Source organism: Ranitomeya variabilis, chromosome 7 (assembly GCF_051348905.1).
Source record: "Ranitomeya variabilis isolate aRanVar5 chromosome 7, aRanVar5.hap1, whole genome shotgun sequence".
Classification (NCBI taxonomy): Eukaryota; Metazoa; Chordata; class Amphibia; order Anura; family Dendrobatidae; genus Ranitomeya; species Ranitomeya variabilis.
Window position 1 is genome coordinate 108453908 of NC_135238.1, and position 23045 is coordinate 108476952.

Below are 23045 nucleotides of genomic sequence, written 5' to 3' on the forward strand. Positions count from 1 at the left end.
CTCCTGTCCCTGGGCTCCAACACCGCTAGTTGCCGTCCAGAAGTGCTGTCCGCACAGTCCCAACAGTCCCTCCTCTGTTATTGGGGTTCAGTAACGTCAGCTGTTCCCCTGCTGTGTGTGTGGCAATCCCTCCTATCTCCTCCACCTCCTCCTCCTCCTCCTCCTGTCCCTGGGCTCCAACACCGCTAGTTGCCGTCCAGAAGTGCTGTCCGCACAGTCCCAACAGTCCCTCCTCTGTTATTGGGGTTCAGTAACGTCAGCTGTTCCCCTGCTGTGTGTGTGGCAATCCCTCCTATCTCCTCCACCTCCTCCTCCTCCTCCTGTCCCTGGGCTCCAACACCACTAGTTGCTGTCCAGAAGTGCTGTCCGCACAGAGCCAAACACCTCGCCAATGTGTTAGTGGGGTTCAGCAGCCCCAGCTGTTCCCCTGCTGTGTTTACGGCAACGTGTACTGCGACCGCCACGCAGGCACAACAAGTTAAATTTAAGGGAACCTGTCCCCCCCCCCAGGCGTTTGTTACTGAAGGAGCCACCTTGTGCAGCAGTAATGATGCAAAGGGAAAAAGTGTCTCTTTTCATGGTGCTCCTTGCACATGCTGAACCTAACACTTATGAAAAGTGTCCCCTCCTACCGTGATACCGTCCGGTTGGTGGAACTTTCCTTTGTGATGTGACGCAGCACAGCCGTCATTCTTACCCCCTTGGCGCCGTGCGCCGCCTCCTCAGCGTTGTTTGAATCAGTCCCGGAGCCTGCGCTGTTAGGTTAGCCCTTGGCCATGCACACATTTTGCGCTGCCCGTCTTCTGACATCGTTTGGTGTCAGGCTGGCTGAGCCTGTGCGGCCGCGCTGGACGAGATCCCGCCTCGTAGTGTCTTCTGATTTAATCCCACAGGGGGCCTGAGATCCATGGACATGCGCAGTGCATATCTGAACCTCCACCTCTCACTCATCTCCCTACGGCTTCTTCAGACTGTGCGGTGTCAGCTGATCCCTAATAGCATGCCTCGGCCATGACACCGCACAGTCTGAAGAAGCCGTAGGGAGGGGAGTGAGAGGTGAGGATATGCACTGCGCATGGCCACGGATCCCAGGCCCGCGGTGGGATTACATTAGACGACACTACGAGGCGGGATCTCGGCCAGCGCAGCCGCACAGGCGCAGCCAGTCTGACACCAAATGATGTCAGAAGACGGGCAGCGCAAAATGTGTGCATGGCCAAGGGCTAACCTAACAGCGCAGGCTCCGGGACTGATTCAAACAACGCTGAGGAGGCGGCGCACGGCGCCAAGGGGGTAAGAATGATGGCTGTGCTGCGTCACATCACAAATGAAAGTTCCACCAACCGGACAGTATCACGGTAGGAGGGGACACTTTTCATAAGTGTTAGGTTCAGCATGTGCAAGGACCATAATTAAAAGAGCTAAGTTTACCTTTTCCAGCATTAGTGCTGTACACGATGGCTCTTTCAGCTACAAACGCCTGGGGGGGGGGGGGGTTAAAGGTTCCCTTTCAACTTGCTCCAGTGCAGGCTTCGGCCTACACTCTGCTCCCTCTCCTCCTCCTGCTGACCCTGGGCTCTAACACCGCCAGTTGGGGCCCAGATGTGCTAGCTGCACAGAGAAAAACACCAGCCAATGTGTCAGTGGGGTTCAGCACCGCCAGCTGTTCCCCTGCTGTGCAGCCGGCAACGTGTCCTGCAACAGCCACGCAGACACAAGAACTGAAATTGAAGGAAACCTGTCCCCCCTCCCCCAGGTGTTTCTACGTTTTACAGCCACCTTGTACGACAGTAATGCTGCATGTGTGCAAGGTGGCTCAGAAACTTATTCTCCTTGCCCATGTGGAACTGAACACATCTAAAATGTGTCCTCTATGACCATTTAACCGTCCCGGAGGTGTGACTTTCCTTTGTAATGACACGCTGCAACCCCCTTGGTAGCGCTGCCTGTCTTCTGGCATCATTGTTTGGCTGCCTGCGCCTCTGCGGCCGCCCTGCCCCACACAACGCCCCTCGGTGTCTTATTTATTTGGACTGCGAGGGTGTGATTGATGGGCATGAGCAGTGCATATGTTCGCCTGTCCCTCATCTCCTTCCGCCTTCCTCAGACTGTGCGGCTTCATGGCCGTGGCATGCGATAAGGGATCAGCTGACGCCGCACAGTCTGAAGCGGGTGTAAGGACCCGAGTGTGAGAGGCCAACATATGTACTGCGCCAGGCCATGAATCCCAGCCCCGCAGTGTTTTAACTATGTAAAGACACTGCGGGGCTGGGATTCATGGTCATCGCGAACCGCACCGGCCGACATTAAATGATGCCAGAAGATGGGCAGCGCTAACAGCGCAAGGCCAAGGGATAAAACGACAGTGCAGACTCCTGTACAGCAAATAACAACGCTCAGGAGGCTGCGCCCAACACCAAGGTGGGATTCTTGACATCTGTGCTGCGTCTCATTACGAAGGGAACTCCCGCCTCCAACACAGTTTGACTGTATAAAGGGCTAAATGTTATACGTGTTTCATTCAGCGTGTGCAAGGAGAAAAATTAAAAGAGCAACCTTTGACTTGTGCAGCACTACTGCTGCATAAGCTGTGGCTCTTCAAGTTTGTAACACCTGAGGGGGGTTAAAGGTTACCTTTAAAATTGGTTCAATTAGGCTTCGGCCTACACTCTGCTCCCCCTGCAGAGCCTGGGCTCTAACACCGCCAGTTGGGGCCCGGTACTGCTAGCTGCACAGAGAAAAACACCAGCCAATGTGTCAGTGGGGTTCAGCACCGCCAGCTGTTCCCCTGCTGTGTAGCCGGCATCGTGTCCTGCAACAGCCACGCAGGCACAACAGACCCAAAGCTGCCGCCAGTGCAGGCTTCGGCCTACACTCTGCTCCCTCTCCTCCTCCTGCTGACCCTTTGCTCCAACACTGCTAGTTGGGGCTCTAGGAAGACAAGCTTGAATAGGTCCCCATCCTGGTTCCAGCACCGTCAGCTGGTTCCGGGCAGAGCCTTTGGCTTAGGTGCCTCCTTCTGGGTATCCGAGTTCCACCGTCAGGTGGTCGTTGGTAGTGCTTTCAGGCACGGGTACCTCCTGCTTAGTAACCGGGTTCCAGTAACGTCAGCTGGTCCTCGGTAGTTCAATTGGCTCTTGGACCTTCGGCTACCCATCCGGGTTCCAGCACCGTCAGCTGGTTCTCGGCAGTGTCTTTTGCTCTTGTACCTTCTGCTCCCCATCCTGGTTCCAGTACCGTCAGCTGGTTCCGGGCAGAGCCTTTGGCTTAGGTGCCTCCCTCTGGGTATCCGAGTTCCACCAACGTCAGGTGGTCCTTGGTAGTGCTTTCAGGCACGGGTACCTCCTGCTTAGTAACCGGGTTCCAGTAACGTCAGCTGGTCCTCGGTAGTTCCATTGGCTCTTGGACCTTCGGCTACCCATCCGGGTTCCAGCACCGTCAGCTGGTTCTCGGCAGTGTCTTTTGCTCTTGTACCTTCTGCTCCCCATCCTGGTTCCAGTACCGTCAGCTGGTTCCGGGCAGAGCCTTTGGCTTAGGTGCCTCCCTCTGGGTATCCGAGTTCCACCAACGTCAGGTGGTCCTTGGTAGTGCTTTCAGGCACGGGTACCTCCTGCTTAGTAACCGGGTTCCAGTAACGTCAGCTGGTCCTCGGTAGTTCCATTGGCTCTTGGACCTTCGGGTAGCCATCCGAGTTCCAGTTCCATCAGCTGTTTCTCGGCATTTTCTCAGCCTTCTTGTACCTTCTGCTACATTTCCAAGTTCAAGAGACTAAACACGATGACCCGGAAGACCACCCCTAAGATGACGACGACACCAGAGACGACAACCACCGTGATGACGACGACCCTGGAGACGATGACCCTGAAGACCACCCCGATGACGACGACCCCGGAGACGACGACCCTGGAGACGACGACGACCTGGAAGACCGAGAAGCAGAAGAACAAGAGGCTGCAGAACAAAGACCAGAAGAACATTAAGCATAACACAAAATATCAGAGCAAAAGATATTATCTAAATTATAAGCAGAAGAAGACTAAGCAGTGTATGGGGGTGAGTCCGTTCCTCCTCGTGGTGCCCCTGGATAAAGCCTGATGCTGCAGGCCAAACTGAACGCGGACAAATGTAACTCTTTTGTGACAGGCAGAACGGAAGGTGTAATCTTCAAACTTTTATAGATAACAACTACGGGAATGCCTGTCACAAATAAGAATATGATGAAGAAGTAGAATATGAAGAAGATAATAGTTAAATAAAAAGAATATGAACAATGTAACAAAAAAAATAATAGGTAGAAGATGAAGAAGAAGATGAATAAGGTTAGTTGATGTCAAAGAAGCTGATGATGAGGATAATGAAGAAGAAAGTGTGGGAGAAGTAAAAAAGAAGGTGAAGGGCGTGGAAGTAGTGAAACATCAATATCTGACAAAATAAATAAAAAATTAACATAGTCAAAATCTTTCTAACGCCGAACGTCATAAAAAACAAAACAAAATCCTGCTATTCTATTAGATTGGGCTAAACCTCTGTGCCTTTCATGTCTCCGCCACGTCCCCCAATACATCCTACATTATTCTTAGTTGTTTTCCTTCATGTAGAATTAACCTACAAGGAAAGAAAGGGTTTATTTTAATTCCGATATTTTCGTCCCATTGACTTGCATTGGGATCGGGTATCGGTATCGGATTAGATCCGATACTTTGACGGTATCGGCCGATACTTTCCTATACCGATACTTTCCGATATCGGAAGGTATCGCTCAACACTAGTCGCAATCCGTCGTTTTGGACAAAAAATGGATCCTGCAAATGTGCCCGCAGGATGCCTTTTTTGTCCATAGACTTGTATTACCGTCGGATGGCCACACGTCGCGTCCGTCATGCACTGGATCCGTTGTGTTTTGGCGGACCGTCGTCACTAGTGTTGAGCGATACCTTCCGATATCGGAAAGTATCGGTATCGGAAAGTATCGGCCGATACCGTCAAAGTATCGGATCTAATCCGATACCGATACCCGATCCCAATGCAAGTCAATGGGACGAAAATATCGGAATTAAAATAAACCCTTTCTTTCCTTGTAGGTTAATTCTACATGAAGGAAAACAACTAAGAATAATGTAGGATGTATTGGGGGACGTGGCGGAGACATTAAAGGCACAGAGGTTTAGCCAAATCTAATAGAATAGCAGGATTTTGTTTTGTTTTTTATGACGTTCGGCGTTAGAAAGATTTTGACTGTTAATTTTTTATTTATTTTGTCAGATATCGATGTTTCACTACTTCCACGCCCTTCACCTTCTTTTTTACTTCTCCCACACTTTCTTCTTCATTATCCTCATCATCAGCTTCTTTGATATCAACTAACCTTATTCATCTTCTTCTTCATCTTCTACCTATTATTTTTTTTGTTACATTATTCATATTCTTTTTATTTAACTATTATCTTCTTGATATTCTACTTCTTCATCATATTCTTATTTGTGACAGGCATTCCCGTAGTTGTTATCTATAAAAGTTTGAAGATTACACCTTCCGTTCTGCCTGTCACAAAAGAGTTACATTTGTCCGCGTTCAGTTTGGCCTGCAGCATCAGGCTTTATCCAGGGGCACCACGAGGAGGAACGGACTCACCCCCATACACTGCTTAGTCTTCTTCTGCTTATAATTTAGATAATATCTTTTGCTCTGATATTTTGTGTTATGCTTAATGTTCTTCTGCTCTTTGTTCTGCAGCCTCTTGTTCTTCTGCTTCTCGGTCTTCCAGGTCGTCGTCGTCTCCAGGGTCATCGTCTCCGGGGTCGTCGTCATCGGGGTGGTCTTCAGGGTCATCGTCTCCAGGGTCGTCGTCATCACGGTGGTTGTCGTCTCTGGTGTCGTCGTCATCTTAGGGGTGGTCTTCCGGGTCATCGTGTTTAGTCTCTTGAACTTGGAAATGTAGCAGAAGGTACAAGAAGGCTGAGAAAATGCCGAGAAATAGCTGATGGAACTGGAACTCGGATGGCTACCCGAAGGTCCAAGAGCCAATGGAACTACCGAGGACCAGCTGACGTTACTGGAACCCGGTTACTAAGCAGGAGGTACCCGTGCCTGAAAGCACTACCAAGGACCACCTGACGTTGGTGGAACTCGTATACCCAGAGGGAGGCACCTAAGCCAAAGGCTCTGCCCGGAACCAGCTGACGGTACTGGAACCAGGATGGGGAGCAGAAGGTACAAGAGCAAAAGACACTGCCGAGAACCAGCTGACGGTGCTGGAACCTGGATGGGTAGCCGAAGGTCCAAGAGCCAATGGAACTACCGAGGACCAGCTGACGTTACTGGAACCCGGTTACTAAGCAGGAGGTACCCGTGCCTGAAAGCACTACCACGGACCACCTGACGTTGGTGGAACTCGGATACCCAGAAGGAGGCACCTAAGCCAAAGGCTCTGCCTGGAACCAGCTGACGGTGCTGGAACCAGGATGGGGACCTATTCAAGCTTGTCTTCCTAGAGCCCCAACTAGCAGTGTTGGAGCAAAGGGTCAGCAGGAGGAGGAGAGGGAGCAGAGTGTAGGCCGAAGCCTGCACTGGCGGCAGCTTTTGGTCTGTTGTGCCTGCGTGGCTGTTGCAGGACACGATGCCGGCTACACAGCAGGGGAACAGCTGGCGGTGCTGAACCCCACTGACACATTGGCTGGTGTTTTTCTCTGTGCAGCTAGCAGTACCGGGCCTCAACTGGCGGTGTTAGAGCCCAGGCTCTGCAGGGGGAGCAGAGTGTAGGCCGAAGCCTAATTGAACCAATTTTAAAGGTAACCTTTAACCCCCCCTCAGGTGTTACAAACTAGAAGAGCCACAGCTTATGCAGCAGTAGTGCTGCACAAGTCAAAGGTTGCTCTTTTAATTTTTCTCCTTGCACACGCTGAATGAAACACGTATAACATTTAGCCCTTTATACAGTCAAACTGTGTTGGAGGCGGGAGTTCCCTTCGTAATGAGACGCAGCACAGATGTCAAGAATCCCACCTTGGTGCTGGGCGCAGCCTCCTGAGCGTTGTTATTTGCTGTACAGGAGTCTGCGTTGTCGTTTTATCCCTTGGCCTTGCGCTGTTAGCGCTGCCCATCTTCTGGCATCATTTAATGTCGGCCGGTGCGGTTCGCGATGACCATGAATCCTAGCCCCGCAGTGTCTTTACATAGTTAAAACACTGCGGGGCTGGGATTCATGGCCTGGCGCAGTACATATGTTGGCCTCTCACACTCGGGTCCTTACACCCGCTTCAGACTGTGCGGCGTCAGCTGATCCCTTATCGCATGCCATGGCCATGAAGCCGCACAGTCTGAGGAAGGCGGAAGGAGATGAGGGACAGGCGAACATATGCACTGCTCATGCCCATCAATCACACCCTCGCAGTCCAAATAAATAAGACACCGAGGGGCGTTGTGTGGGGCAGGGCGGCCGCAGAGGCGCAGGCAGCCAAACAATGATGCCAGAAGACGGGCAGCGCTACCAAGGGGGTTGCAGCGTGTCATTACAAAGGAAAGTCACACCTCCGGGACGGTTAAATGGTCACAGAGGACACATTTTAGATGTGTTCAGTTCCACATGGGCAAGGAGAATAAGTTTATGAGCCACCTTGCACACATGCAGCATTACTGCTGTACAAGGTGGCTGTAAAACACACAAATACCTGGGGGAGGGGGGACAGGTTCCCTTCAATTTCAGTTCTTGTGTCTGCGTGGCTTTTGCAGGACACGATGCCGGCTACACAGCAGGGGAACAGCTGGCGGTGCTGAACCCTACTGACACATTGGCTGGTGTTTTTCTCTGTGCAGCTAGCATTACCGGGCACCAACTGGCGGTGTTAGAGCCCAGGGTCAGCAGGAGGAGTAGAGGGAGCAGAGTGTAGGCCGAAGCCTGCACTGGCGGCAGCTTTGTGTCTGCGTGGCTGTTGCAGGACACGTTGCCGGCTACACAGCAGGGGAACAGCTGGCGGTGCTGAACCCCACTGACACATTGGCTGGTGTTTTTCTCTGTGCAGCTAGCACATCTGGGCCCCAACTGGCGGTGTTAGAGCCCAGGGTCAGCAGGAGGAGGAGAGGGAGCGGAGTGTAGGCCGAAGCCTAATTGAACCAATTTCAAAGGTAACCTTAAACCCCCCCTCAGGTGTTCCAAACTAGAAGAGCCACAGCTTATGCAGCAGTAGTGCTGCACAAGTCAAAGGTTGCTCTTTTAATTTTTCTCCTTGCACACGCTGAAAGGAACACGTATAACATTTAAGCCCTTACACAGTCAAACTGATTTTGAGGCGTGAGTTCCCTTCGTAAAGAGATGCAGTACAGCTGGCAAAAATGCCACCTTGGTGCTTGGCGCGGCCTCCTGAGCATCGTTATTTGTTGCACAGGAGTCTGCGCTGTCGTGTTATCCCTTGGCCTTGCGCTGTTAGCACTGCCCATCCTCTGACATCATGTAATGTCGGCCGTTGCGGTTTGCGATGACCATGAATCCCAGCCCCGCAGTGTCTTAACATTGTTAAAACACTGCGGGGCTGGGATTCATGGCCTGGCGCAGTACATATGTTCGCCTCTCGCTTGGGTTCTTACACCCGCTTCAGACTATGCGGCGTCAGCTGATCCCTTATCGCATGCCACGGCCATGAAGACGCACAGTCCGAAGAAGGCGGAAGGAGATGAGGGACAGGCGAAGAAATGCACCGTTCATGCCCATCAATCACACCCTCGCAGTCCAAATAAATAAGACACCGAGGGGCGTTGTGTGGGGCAGGGCGGCCGCAGAGGCGCAGGCAGCCAAACAATGATGCCAGAAGACGGGCAGCGCTACCAAGGAGCTTGCTGCGTGTCAATACAAAGGAAAATCACACCTGAGGGACGTTTTAATGGTCGCAGAGGACTCATTTTAGACGTGTTCAGTTCCACATGGGCAAGGAGAATAAGTTTCTGAGCCACCTTGCACACATGCAGCATTACTGTCGTACAAGGTGGCTGTAAAACGTAGAAACACCTGGGGGAGGGGGGACAGGTTTCCTTCAATTTCAGTTCTTGTGTCTGCGTGGCTGTTGCAGGACACGTTGCCGGCTGCACAGCAGGGGAACAGCTGGCGGTGCTGAACCCCACTGACACATTGGCTGGTGTTTTTCTCTGTGCAGCTAGCACATCTGGGCCCCAACTGGCGGTGTTAGAGCCCAGGGTCAGCAGGAGGAGGAGAGGGAGCAGAGTGTAGGCCGAAGCCTGCACTGGAGCAAGTTGAAAGGGAACCTTTAACCCCCCCCCCCAGGCGTTTGTAGCTGAAAGAGCCATCGTGTACAGCACTAATGCTGGAAAAGGTAAACTTAGCTCTTTTAATTATGGTCCTTGCAAATGCTGAACCTAACACTTATGAAAAGTGTCCCCTCCTACCGTGATACCGTCCGGTTGGTGGAACTTTCCTTTGTGATGTGACGCAGCACAGCCGTCATTCTTACCCCCTTGGCGCCGTGCGCCGCCTCCTCAGCGTTGTTTGAATCAGTCCCGGAGCCTGCGCTGTTAGGTTAGCCCTTGGCCATGCACACATTTTGCGCTGCCCGTCTTCTGACATCATTTGGTGTCAGACTGGCTGCGCCTGTGCGGCTGCGCTGGCCGAGATCCCGCCTCGTAGTGTCGTCTAATGTAATCCCACCGCGGGCCTGGGATCCGTGGCCATGCGCAGTGCATATCCTCACCTCTCACTCCCCTCCCTACGGCTTCTTCAGACTGTGCGGTGTCATGGCCGTGGCATGCTATTAGGGATCAGCTGACACCGCACAGTCCGAAGAAGCCGTAGGGAGATGAGTGAGAGGTGGAGGTTCAGATATGCACTGCGCATGTCCATGGATCTCAGGCCCCCAGTGGGATTAAATCAGAAGACACTACGAGGCGGGATCTCGTCCAGCACGGCCGCACAGGCTCAGCCAGCCTGACACCAAATGATGTCAGAAGACGGGCAGCGCAAAATGTGTGCATGGCCAAGGGCTAACCTAACAGCGCAGGCTCCGGGACTGATTCAAACAACGCTGAGGAGGCGGCGCACGGCACCAAGGGGGTAAGAATGACGGCTGTGCTGCGTCACATCACAAAGGAAAGTTCCACCAACCGGACGGTATCACGGTAGGAGGGGACACTTTTCATAAGTGTTAGGTTCAGTATGTGCAAGGAGCACCACGAAAAGAGGCACTTTTTCCCTTTGCATCATTACTGCTGCACAAGGTGGCTCCTTCAGTAACAAACGCCTGGGGGGGGGTGAACAGGTTCCCTTAAATTTAACTTGTTGTGCCTGCGTGGCGGTCGCAGTACACGTTGCCGTATACACAGCAGGGGAACAGTTGGCGCTGCTGAACCCCACTAACACATTGGCGAGGTGTTTGGCTCTGTGCGGACAGCACTTCTGGACAGCAACTAGCGGTGTTGGAGCCCAGGGACAGGAGGAGGAGGAGGAGGTGGAGGAGATAGGAGGGATTGCCACACACACAGCAGGGGAACAGCTGACGTTACTGAACCCCAATAACAGAGGAGGGACTGTTGGGACTGTGCGTACAGCACTACCAGGCAACAACTAGCGGTGTTGGAGCCCAGGGACAGGAGGAGGAGGAGGTGGAGGAGATAGGAGGGATTGCCACACACACAGCAGGGGAACAGCTGACGTTACTGAACCCCAATAACAGAGGAGGGACTGTTGGGACTGTGCGGACAGCACTTCTGGACGGCAACTGGCGGTGTTAGAGCCCAGGGACAGGAGGAGGAGGAGGAGGTGGAGGAGATAGGAGGGATTGCCACACACACAGCAGGGGAACAGCTGACGTTACTGAACCCCAATAACAGAGGAGGGACTGTTGGGACTGTGCGTACAGCACTACCAGGCAACAACTAGCGGTGTTGGAGCCCAAGGACAGGAGGAGGAGGAGGAGGTGGAGGAGATAGGAGGGATTGCCACACACACAGCAGGGGAACAGCTGACGTTACTGAACCCCAATAACAGAGGAGGGACTGTTGGGACTGTGCGGACAGCACTTCTGGACGGCAACTAGCGGCGTTGGAGCCCAGGGAGAGGAGGAGGAGGAGGAGGTGGAGGAGATAGGAGGGATTGCCACACACACAGCAGGGGAACAGCTGACGTTACTGAACCCCAATAACAGAGGAGGGACTGTTGGGACTGTGCGTACAGCACTACCAGGCAACAACTAGCGGTGTTGGAGCCCAGGGACAGGAGGAGGAGGAGGAGGTGGAGGAGATAGGAGGGATTGCCACACACACAGCAGGGGAACAGCTGACGTTACTGAACCCCAATAACAGAGGAGGGACTGTTGGGACTGTGCGGACAGCACTTCTGGACGGCAACTAGCGGTGTTGGAGCCCAGGGACAGGAGGAGGAGGAGGAGGTGGAGGAGATAGGAGGGATTGCCACACACACAGCAGGGGAACAGCTGACGTTACTGAACCCCAATAACAGAGGAGGGACTGTTGGGACTGTGCGGACAGCACTACCAGGCAACAACTAGCGGTCTTGGAGCCCAGGGACAGGAGGAGGAGGTGGAGGAGATAGGAGGGATTGCCACACACACAGCAGGGGAACAGCTGACGTTACTGAACCCCAATAACAGAGGAGGGACTGTTGGGACTGTGCGGACAGCACTTCTGGATGGCAACTAGCGGTGTTGGAGCCCAGGGACAGCAGGAAAAGCAGAGGAACACAATGATGGCCGAAGCCTGATTGGAGAAAGTCGAAAGGGAACCTTTAACCCCCCCCCCCAAGGCGTTTGTAGCTGAAAGAGCCAGCTTGTGCAGCACAAAAGATGCAAAAGGAAAAGGTGGCTCTTTTCATTATGCTCCTTGCAAACACAGAACTAAACACTTATAAAATGTGTCCCCTGAAACCATGAGACCGTCCCGGAGGTGGGACTTTCCTTCGTAATATGACGCAGCACAGCCGTCATTCTTACGGCTCCTCAGCGCTGTTTGATTCCGTCCCGGAATTCCGTCCAGCGCTGTTATGTTATCCCTTGGCCAGGCACACTTAGCGCTGCCCGTCTTCTGACATCATTTGGTGTCAGGCTGGCTGCGCCTGTGCGGACGCGCTGGCCGAGAGCCCGCCTCGCAGTGTCGTCTAATGTAATCCCACCGCTGGCCTGGGATCCGTGGCCATGCGCAGTGCATATCCTCACCTCTCACTCCCCTCCCTACGGCTTCTTAAGACTGTGCGGTGTCACGGCCGTGGCATGCTATTAGGGACCAGCTGACACCGCACAGTCTGAAGAAGCCGTAGGGAGATGAGTGAGAGGTGGAGGTTCAGATATGCACTGCGCATGTCCATGGATCTCAGGCCCCCAGTGGGATTAAATCAGAAGACACTGCGAGGTGGGCTCTCGGCCAGCACGGCCGCACAGGCGCAGCCATCCTGACACCAAATGATGTCAGAAGACGGGCAGCGCTAAGTGTGCCTGGCCAAGGGATAACATAACAGCGCAGGCTCCGGGATGGAATCAAACAACGCTGAGGAGCCGGGGCACGGCTCCAAGGGGGTAGGAATGACGGCTGTGCTGCGTCATATTACGAAGGAAAGTCCCACCTCCGGGACGGTTTTACGGTATCAGTGGACACATTTTATAAGTGTTAAGTTCTGCGTGTGCAAGGAGCTAAACAAAAAGAGCTACCTTTTCCTTGTGCAGCATTACTGCTGCACAAGGTGGCTCTTTCAGTAACAAACACCTTGGGGGGGGTCAGGTTCCCTTACATTTCAGTTGTTGTGTCAGCATGGCGGTCGCAGGACACATTGCCGGCTACACAGCTGGGGATCAGCTGACGTTACTGAAACCCAATAACACTGGGTCGTATGTTTTGACTGTGCAGACGGCACTTCTGAGCCTCAACTGGCGGTGTTGGAGCCCAGGAATTTAAGTTCAGGTGGTAGAAAGATGAACACAACAGGAGACCTGGATAACGTAGACAGTGACCTAATTATTTAATCAGGAAGAGGAGTGGCAAATTCCTGCGAGATCCAGGCCTTGTTCATTTTCAGGAAAGTAAGCCGGTCAACGTTATCGGAGGATAGTCGCATGCGACGGTCAGTTAGTACACCACCTGCAGCACTAAAGACACGTTCCGATAATACACTAGCCGCAGGGCAAGCCAGCACCTCCAATGCATACTGGCTTAGCTCTGGCCATGTATCCAGCTTTGAGACCCAAAACTTGAAAGGGGAAGAGCCGTCTGGGAGTACAGCAAGAGGGCAAGACATGTAGTCTGTCACCATCTGACGGAACCATTGCCTCCTGCTGACTGGAGCCGTCTGTGATGGTGTAGACTTTTGTGGCGGGCACAGAAAACTGTGCCACAGTTCGGCCATACTGGTCTTGCCTTGGGCAGAGGCACTGCTTCTGCTCCCTCTTTGTGCAGAGCCTCCACCACTGCCTGGACGCACTGAGCTGCTTTGTAATGCACTAGCAGCACTTCTCTCAGTTGGAATGGAGAAGATGATGGAATTCACCAGTGTGTCTTGGTACTCCCGCATTTTCCGCTCCCGGTTCAACGGTGTGATGAGGCTTTCTACGTTGTCCCGGTAGCGAGGATCGAGGAGGGTGAACACCCAATATTCAGACATGTTGAGAATGTGGGCGATGCGGCGGTCGTTTCTCAGGCACTGTAGCATGTAATCCACCATGTGCTGCAGACTGCCAACTGCCCAAGAAACGCTGTCCCCTGCTGGAGGCGTGATCTCTGCCCGCTCGTCATCACCCCACTCTCGCTGTACACACTGAGTACTGGACAATTGTGTAACTCCATCCTCTGGACGGATGTCTTCCTCCTCCATTGACTCCTCCTCATCCTCCTCACAAACTGTCCCCTGCCTACGCGTTTGTGAGGAACCACGTGGCGCTGACTGTCCAGAAGATGATGGAAATGGTGAATCCTCATCCTCCACCTCTTCCACAACATCATCCCTTAGCGCTTGCAGTGATTTTTCAAGCAGGCAGATAAGGGGGACAGTCATGCTGACTAGTGCATCATCTGCACTCGCCATCCGCGTGGAATAATCGAAGGGACGCAAAACCTGGCAGATGTCCTTCATAGTGGCCCACTCTGTGGTTGTGAAGTCTGAACGGCGCGGAGTGCGACTTCTTTGCGCCTGATGCAGCTGGTACTCCATTACAGCTTGCTGCTGCTCACACAACTGCTCCAACATATGTAACGTGGAATTCCACCTGGTAGGTAGGTCACATATGATGCGATGTTCCGGCAGGCGGTGTCGGCGCTGCAGAGCCGCAATGCGCGCTTTTGCCGTGCTGGAACGCCGCAAGTGAGCACACTCTAGGCGGACCTTGTGCAGCAGTGCATCAAGATCCGGATAGTCCCTCAAAAAACTCTGCACGACCAAATTGAGCACATGTGCCAGACATGGGATGTGAGTGAGGTTGCCGAGGCCCAGAGCTGCCACCAGATTTTGGCCATTATCACACACTACCATGCCTGGCTGGAGATTCGCTGGCACAAACCACACATCGCTCTCCTGCTTGATGGCATTCCAGAGCTCCTGCGCTGCATGGCTTCGATTCCCCAAAGAAATTAATTTCAAGACGTTTGGCCACGGCTGTGCTCGTGTCGGTCGTAACAGGTAAACGTTCACGGGTCCATGTGGAGGTGGACTGTGACGGCTCCTGCAGTGATGATTCTGAGGAACTGGTGTAAGAGGAGGAGTCAATGCGTACAGAATGGATTCCTGCAATCCTTGGAGTGGGCAGGACACGTCCTGCGCCACTCTCACGGTCTGTACCCGGCTCAACGACATTAACCCAATGGGCAGTGAGGGAAAGGTATCGCCCCTGTCCATGTTGACTGGTCCACGCATCGGTGGTGAGGTGGACCTTGCTACTGACGGCATTCAGTAGCGCGTGTTTTATGTGTCCCTCCACATGCTTGTGCAGGGCAGGGACGGCTTGCCTGCTGAAGTAAAAGCGGCTGGGCACATTGTACTGTGGGATTGCCAATGACATCAAGTCACGGAAGCTGTCAGTCTCCACCAGCCTGAATGACAGCATTTCCAGTGACAGAAGTTTGGCAATGCCTGCAGTCAGAGCCTGTGCTCGTGGGTGGTTTGACGAGAAAGGCCGCCTTTTCTCCCATGCCTGTACTACCGATGGCTGTAGACTGGGCTGGGAGTGTGTGGATGACTGGGAAAGTGGTGCTGCGGGTGGAATTACAGCGGGTCTCTGGACAACAAGGCCAGAGGTTCTTCCACGGCGATCCTGGGAGGAAGCCGAACCAGCTGCGTGTGAGCTGGAGGAAGAGGCAACACGAGCTGAAGAGGTGGTAGCTGCCGCTGTTGGTTGGCCTAGCTCTTCAGTGTGTTTTTCTAACTCCGCCGCGTGCCTGGTGCGCAGATGTTTCCACATGTTGGAGGTATTGAGGTTGCTGACATTTTTCCCTCTTTTGACTTTGTGATGACACACCTTGCATTTGACATAGCAAATGTCATCTGCAACTGTGTCAAAAAAGGACCAGGCACTGCAAGTCTTGGGAGTGCCCTTTTTGGCTTTTGGAAGAGACATGCTCCTAACGGGTGCCAAAGCGGAGGCTGCAGGATCCGCAGTCTTCCCCCTCCCTCTCCCTCTTTGGGCCGTACGGGGAATCTCTTCATCAGAGCTGCTCCCACCACCTTCCTGTCCCTCACGCCAAGATGGGTCAAGGACCTCATCATCTACACTACCCTCTGCCCCCAACTGCTCCTCCTGGGTAGTCTCAGCAGCAGAGCACGCACCAGTAAATGGCACCTGAGTGTCATCATCAGCTGATGCGGCCTGCGATGTGGTGACCGGAGCCACTGTCCCACCCGCCTCTTCAGAGGAAGAGAGAAAAAGCTGTTGGGCATCACTGCACCCTGCCTCTTCTTCCATTTCTCCAATGCTGCTTGGCTGGCCCCCTGTTTCCAAGCCAAGAGATTCAGAGAACAGAAGTAGAGACGGCTCCTGTCCTGGGCTCTCTGTCTGCCTGGGCAATTTGGCAGGTGGTGAAGAGACAGATGGCTGCTCTCCAGTGCTCTGTGTCTGAGAGGATGTGGCACTAATTGAAGTTGATGCATTAGCTGCCATCCATCCGACAACGGCTTCAATTTGTTCTTCACGCAGCAGCGGTGTACGGCGCTCTGCGACAAAGCTGCGCATGAATGACTGTTCCCTGGTGAAAGTGGGTGCTGATGAGTCACCGGTGCCCGCAGCAGGCACAGAATCCCCACGTCCCCTCCCTGCTCCGCGCCCACGCCCACGTGCCTTACTCACTGCCTTCTTCATCTTGGTTGACTGATAAAGATAAGCAGAAAAGTACTAACGGCTTTGTGTGCTTATTCCTGAACAACTCCTAACAGGTATAAGAAACACTAATTTTCTAAAGTGTGGACTAGACATTAATATGAGCTAATGTGGCCTACACAAATGTAAAGTGGGGTCACTGGTGTGTTTGGTGAACTTTATTATTTATTTATTTTTTGGGGGCTGAACTGACAACAGAGAGAGCTGCAGGCACACGGAGACCGTGCAGACAGCCGTAAACGGCGCTGCAAGGCCCAAAAACCCTCCTCTACGTTATCCTATGTAGTGTTTATCCACAAATTAGCTGGAGACGGGTGGAAAGACACTAATAGGATTTTTTGAAAAAATGTGCAGCAGCCTGCACTACTTAAAAGAAAAGGAAAATTGATTTTACGGTATGACGCAGTGAAGAACCCTGAGCTCGAGACAACCAGGCTATGGCTGCTCACAGACTACAGGGCGAGCTGCAGTCACACGGAGACCGTGCAGACAGCCGTAAACGGCGCTGCAAGGCCCAAAAACCTTCCTCTACGTTATCCTATGTAGTGTTTTTCCACAAATTAGCTGGAGACGGGTGGAAAGACACTAATAGGATTTTTTTGAAAAAATTAGCAGCAGACTACACTACTGCATATCGCAGCTGACATCCGGCACTATGTGCCAGGAGCGGTCACGGACCGCCCCCGGCACATTAACCCCCGGCACACCGCGATCAAACATGATCGCGATGTGCCGGCGGTGCAGGGAAGCATCGCGCAGGGAGGGGGCTCCCTGCGGGCTTCCCTGAGCCCCCCGCAGCAACGCGATGTGATTGCGTTGCTGCGAGGGTCTTACCTCCCTCCCTGCCTACTCCAGACCCGGATCCAAGATGGCCGCGGATCCGGGTCCTGCAGGGAGGGAGGTGGCTTCACAGAAGCCTGCTCAGAGCAGGCACTGTGAAGCAGCCTGCACTTCTCGCAGATCGGTGATCTGTCAGAGTGCTATGCAAACTGACAGATCACCGATCTGTATTGTCCCCCCCTGGGGCAAAGTAAAAAAGTAAAAAAAAAAAATTTCCAAATGTGTACAAAAAAAAAAAAAAAAAAATATTCCAAAATAATGAAAAAAAAAAAAAATTATTATTCCCATAAATACATTTCTTTATCTAAATAAAATAAAAAAACAATAAAAGTACACATATTTAGTATCGCCGCGTCCGTAACGACCCGACCTATAAAACTGGCCCACTAGTTAACCCCTTCAGTAAACACCGTAAGAAGAAAAAAAAAAAAAACGAGGCAAAAAACAACGCTTTATTATCATACTGCTGAACAAAAAGTGGAATAACACGCGATCAAAAAGACTGATATAAATAACCATGGTACCGCTGAAAACGTCATCTTGTCTCGCAAAAAACAAGCCACCATACAGCATCATCAGCGAAAAAATAAAAAAGTTATAGTCCTGAGAATAAAGCAATACCAAAATAATTATTTTTTCTATAAAATAGTTTTTATCGTATAAAAGCGCCAAAACATAAAAAAAATGATATAAATGAGGTATCGCTGTAATCGTACTGACCCGAAGAATAAAACTGCTTTATCAATTTTACCAAACGCGGAACGGTATAAACGCCTCCCCAAAAAGAAATTCATGAATAGCTGGTTTTTGATCACTCTGCCTCACAAAAATCGGAATAAAAAGCGATCAAAAAATGTCACGTGTCCGAAAATGTTACCAATAAAAACGTCAACGCATCCCGCAAAAAACAAGATCTCACATGACTCTGTGGACTCAAATATGGAAAAATTACAGCTCTCAAAATGTGGTAACGCAAAAAATATTTTTTGCAATGAAAAGCGTCTTTCAGTGTGTGACGGCTGCCAATCATAAAAATCCGCTAAAAAACCCACTATAAAAGTAAATCAAACCCCCCTTCATCACCCCCTTAGTTAGGGAAAAATAAAAAAATTAAAAAATTTATTTATTTCCATTTTCCCATTAGGGTTAGGGTTAGGGCTAGAGTTAGGACTAGAGTTAGGGCTAGGGTTATTGCTAGGGTTAGGGCTAGGGTTGGGGCTACAGTTAGGGTTGGGGCTAAAGATAGGGTTAGGGTTTGGATTACATTTACGGTTGGGAATAGGGTTGGGTGTGTCTGGGTTGGAGGAGTGGTTAGGGTTACTGTTGGGATTAGGGTAAGGGGAGTGTTTGGATTAGGGTTTCAGTTATAATTGGGGGGTTTCCACTGTTCGGGCACATCAGGGGCTTTCCAAACGGGATATGGCATCCGATCTGAATTCCAGCCAATTCTGCGTTGAAAAAGGAAAACAGTGCTCCTTCCCTTCCGAGCTCTCCCGTGTGCCCAAACAGGGGTTTACCCCAACATATGGGGTATCAGCGTACTCAGGACAAATTGGACATCATCTTTTGGGGTCCAATTTCTCCTGCTACCCTTGTGAAAATACAAAACTGGGGGCCAAAAAATAAGTTTTGTGGGAAAAAAAAGATTTTTTATTTTCACGGCTCTGCGTTGTAAACTGTAGTGAAACACTTGGGGGTTCAAAGTTCTCACAACACATCTAGATAAGTTCCTTGGGGGGTCTAGTTTCCGATATGGGGTCACTTGTGGGGGGTTTGTACTGTTTGCGTACATCAGGAGCTCTGCAAATGCAACGTGACGCCTGCAGACCAATCCATTTAAGTCTGCATTCCAAATGGCGCTCCTTCCCTTCCGAGCTCTGTCATGCGCCCAAACAGTGGTTCCCCCCCACATATGGGGTATCAGCATACTCAGGACAAATTGGACAACAACTTTTTGGGTCCAATTTATCCTGATACCCTTGTGAAAATACAAAACTGGGGGCTAAAAAAATCATTTTTGTGAAAAAAAAAAGAATTTTTATTTTCACGGCTCTGCGTTATAAACTGTAGTAAAACACTTGGGGGTTCAAAGTTCTCACAACACATCTAGATAAGTTCCTTGGGGGGTCTAGTTTCCAATATGGGGTCACTTGTGGGGGGTTTGTACTGTTTGGGTACATCAGGGGCTCTGCAAATGCAACGTGACGCCTGCAGACCAATCCATTTAAGTCTGCATTCCAAATGGCGCTCCTTCCCTTCCGAGCTCTGTCATGCGCCCAAACAGTGGTTCCCCCCCACATATCGGGTATCAGCATACTCAGGACAAATTGGACAACAAATTTTGGGGTCCAATTTATCCTGTTACCCTTGTGAAAATACAAAACTGGGGGCTAAAAAATCATTTTTGTGAAAAAAAAAAGAATTTATTTTCACGGCTCTGCGTTATAAACTGTAGTGAAACACTTGGGGGTTCAAAGTTCTCACAACACATCTAGATAAGTTCCTTGGGGGGTCTAGTTTCCAATATGGGGTCACTTGTGGGGGGTTTGTACTGTTTGGGTACATCAGGGGCTCTGCAAATGCAACGTGACGCCTGCAGACCAATCCATTTAAGTCTGCATTCCAAATGGCGCTCCTTCCCTTCCGAGCTCTGTCATGCGCCCAAACAGTGGTTCCCCCCCACATATGGGGTATCAGCATACTCAGGACAAATTGGACAACAACTTTTGAGGTCCAATTTATCCTGATACCCTTGTGAAAATACAAAACTGGGGGCTAAAAAATCATTTTTGTGAAAAAAAAAAGAATTTTTATTTTCACGGCTCTGCGTTATAAACTGTAGTGAAACACTTGTGGGTTCAAAGCTCTCAAAACACATCTAAATAAGTTCCTTAGGGGGTCTACTTTCCAAAATGGTGTCACTTGTGGGGGTTTTTAATGTTTAGGCACATCAGGGGCTCTGCAAACGCAACATGGCATCCCATCTTAATTCCAGTCAATTTTGCATTGAAAAGTAAAATAGCGCTCCTTCCCTTCCGAGCTCTGCTATGCGCCCAAACAGTGGTTTACCCCCACATATGGGGTATCGTCGTACTCAGGACAAATTGCAAAACAATTTTTGGGATCCAATTTCTTCTTTTACCCTTGGGAAAATAAAAAATTGGGGGCGAAAAGATCATTTTTGTGAAAAAATATGATTTTTTATTTTTACGGCTCTGCATTATAAACTTCTGTGAAGCACTTGTTGGGTCAAAGTGCTCACCACACATCTAGATAAGTTCCTTAGGGGGTCTACTTTCCAAAATGGTGTCACTTGTGGGGGGTTTCAATGTTTAGGCACATCAGGAGCTCTCCAAACGCAACATGACGTCCCATCTCAATTCCAGTCAATTTTGCATTGAAAAGTCAAATGGCGCTCCTTCCCTTCCGAGCTCTGCCCTGCGCCCAAACAATGGTTTACACCCACATATCGGGTATCAGCGTACTCAGGACAAATTGCACAACAATTTTTGGGGTCCAATTTCTTCTCTTACCTTTGGGAAAATAAAAAATTGGGGGTGAAAAGATCATTTTTGTGAAAAAATATGATTTTTCATTTTTACGGCTCTGCATTATAAACTTCTGTGAAGCACTTGTTGGGTCAAAGTGCTCACCACACATCTAGATAAGTTCCTTAGGGGGTCTACTTTCCAAAATGGTGTCACTTGTGGGGGGTTTCAATGTTTAGGCACATCAGGGGCTCTCCAAATGCAACATGGCGTCCCATTTCAATTCCAGTCAATTTTGCATTGAAAAGTCAAATGGCGCTCCTTCCCTTCCGAGCTCTGCCCTGCGCCCAAACAATGGTTTACACCCACATATGGGGTATCAGCGTTCTCAGGACAAATTGCACAACAATTTTTGGGGTCCAATTTCTTCTCTTACCCTTGGGAAAATAAAAAATTGGGGGCGAAAAGATCATTTTTGTGAAAAAATATGATTTTTTATTTTTACGGCTCTGCATTATAAACTTCTGTGAAGCACTTGTTGGGTCAAAGTGCTCACCACACATCTAGATAAGTTCCTTAGGGGGTCTACTTTCCAAAATGGTGTCACTTGTGGGGGGTTTCAATGTTTAGGCACATCAGGGGCTCTCCAAATGCAACATGGCGTCCCATCTCAATTCCAGTCAATTTTGCATTGAAAAGTCAAATGGCGCTCCTTTCCTTCCGAGCTCTGCCATGCGCCCAAACAGTGGATTACCCCCACATATGGGGTATCAGCGTACTCAGGACAAATTGTACAACAAATTTTGGGGTCTATTTTCTCCTGTTACCCTTGGTAAAATAAAACAAATTGGATCTGAAATAAATTTTGTGTGAAAAAAAGTTAAATGTTCATTTTTATTTAAACATTCCAAAAATTCCTGTGAAACACCTGAAGGGTTAATAAACTTCTTGAAAGTGGTTTTGAGTACCTTGAGGGGTGCAGTTTTTAGAATGGTGTCACACTTGGGTATTTTCTATCATATAGACCCCTCAAAATGACTTCAAATGAGATGTGGTCCCTAAAAAAAAATGGTGTTGTAAAAATGAGAAATTGCTGGTCAATTTTAACCCTTATAACTCCGTCACAAAAAAAAATTTTGGTTCCAAAATTGTGCTGATGTAAAGTAGACATGTGGGAAATGTTACTCATTAAGTATTTTGCGTGACATATGTCTGTGATTTAAGGGCATAAAAATTAAAAGTTGGAAAATTGCGAAATTTTCAAAATTTTCGCCAAATATTCGTTTTTTTCACAAATAAACGCAACTTATATCGAAGAAATTTTACCACTATCATGAAGTACAATATGTCACGAGAAAACAATGTCAGAATCGCCAAGATCCGTTGAAGCGTTCCAGAGTTATAACCTCATAAAGGGACAGTGGTCAGAATTGTAAAAATTGGCCCGGTCATTAACGTGCAAACCACCCTTGGGGGTGAAGGGGTTAAACTGCATCATGACATCATTTCAGCAGCCAATCACAGCCTTGCCAGTAGCTTCAGGCCCTCCATGCTGAACAGGATGTGCCCACACTTGGAATCAGTCTCATTGGCTGATTTCGTACAAAGTTGTGCAGTTTGAATCCTGGGAACTTCCGATTCCGGTATCCAATACGCGGCAAGTATCGGATCTCGGTATCGGAATTCCGATACCGCTAAGTATCGGCCGATACCCGATACTTGCGGTATCGGAATGCTCAACACTAATTGCGACGGATGCCACATGACGCAAGTGTGAAAGTAGCCTTAGCGCTAGGGTTAGGGCTAAAGTTAGGGCTAGGGTTATGGTTAAATTTAGGGTTAGGGTTGGGGCTAAATTTAGGGTTAGGGTTAGGGCTAAAGTTAGGGTTAGGGCTAGGGTTGGAGCTAAAATTAGGGTTAGGGCTAGGGTTAGGGTTGGGGCTAAAGTTAGGGTTAGGGCTAGGGTTGGGGCTAAACTTAGGGTTAGGGCTAGGGTTGAGGCTAAAGTTAAGGCTAGGGTTGGGGCTAAAGTTAGGGCTAGGGTTGAGGCTAAAGTTAGGGTTAGAGTTGGGATTAGGGTTTGGATTAGGGTTGGTATTAGGGTTAGGGTTGGCATTAGGGTTACGTTTGGGATTAGGGTTAGGTTTGGGATTAGGGTTAAGGTTAGGGTTGGGATTAGGGTTAGCGGTGTATTGGGATTAGGGTTAGGTTTGAGGTTAGGGTTGAGATTAGGATTAGGGGTGTGTTGGATTTAGGGTTTTGATTATGGTTATGGTTAGGGTTGAGATTAGGGTTGTTTTGGCGTTAGGGTTGTGATTATCGTTAGGGTTGTGATTAGGATTATGGATCGGGTTGGGATTAGGGTTAGGTGTTGTGAATTCAGTTCTCGAACTCCCTCCTGTGGTCATGA

General features: G+C 50.2%; 1 protein-coding gene across 1 annotated transcript in view; it reads left to right on the forward strand.

Moving 5' to 3' along the window:
- The window catches only part of STAT1 (signal transducer and activator of transcription 1), a 2295457-nt gene that overhangs the window by 1854432 nt on the left and 417980 nt on the right, over positions 1 to 23045 (forward strand). The window lies entirely within an intron of this gene.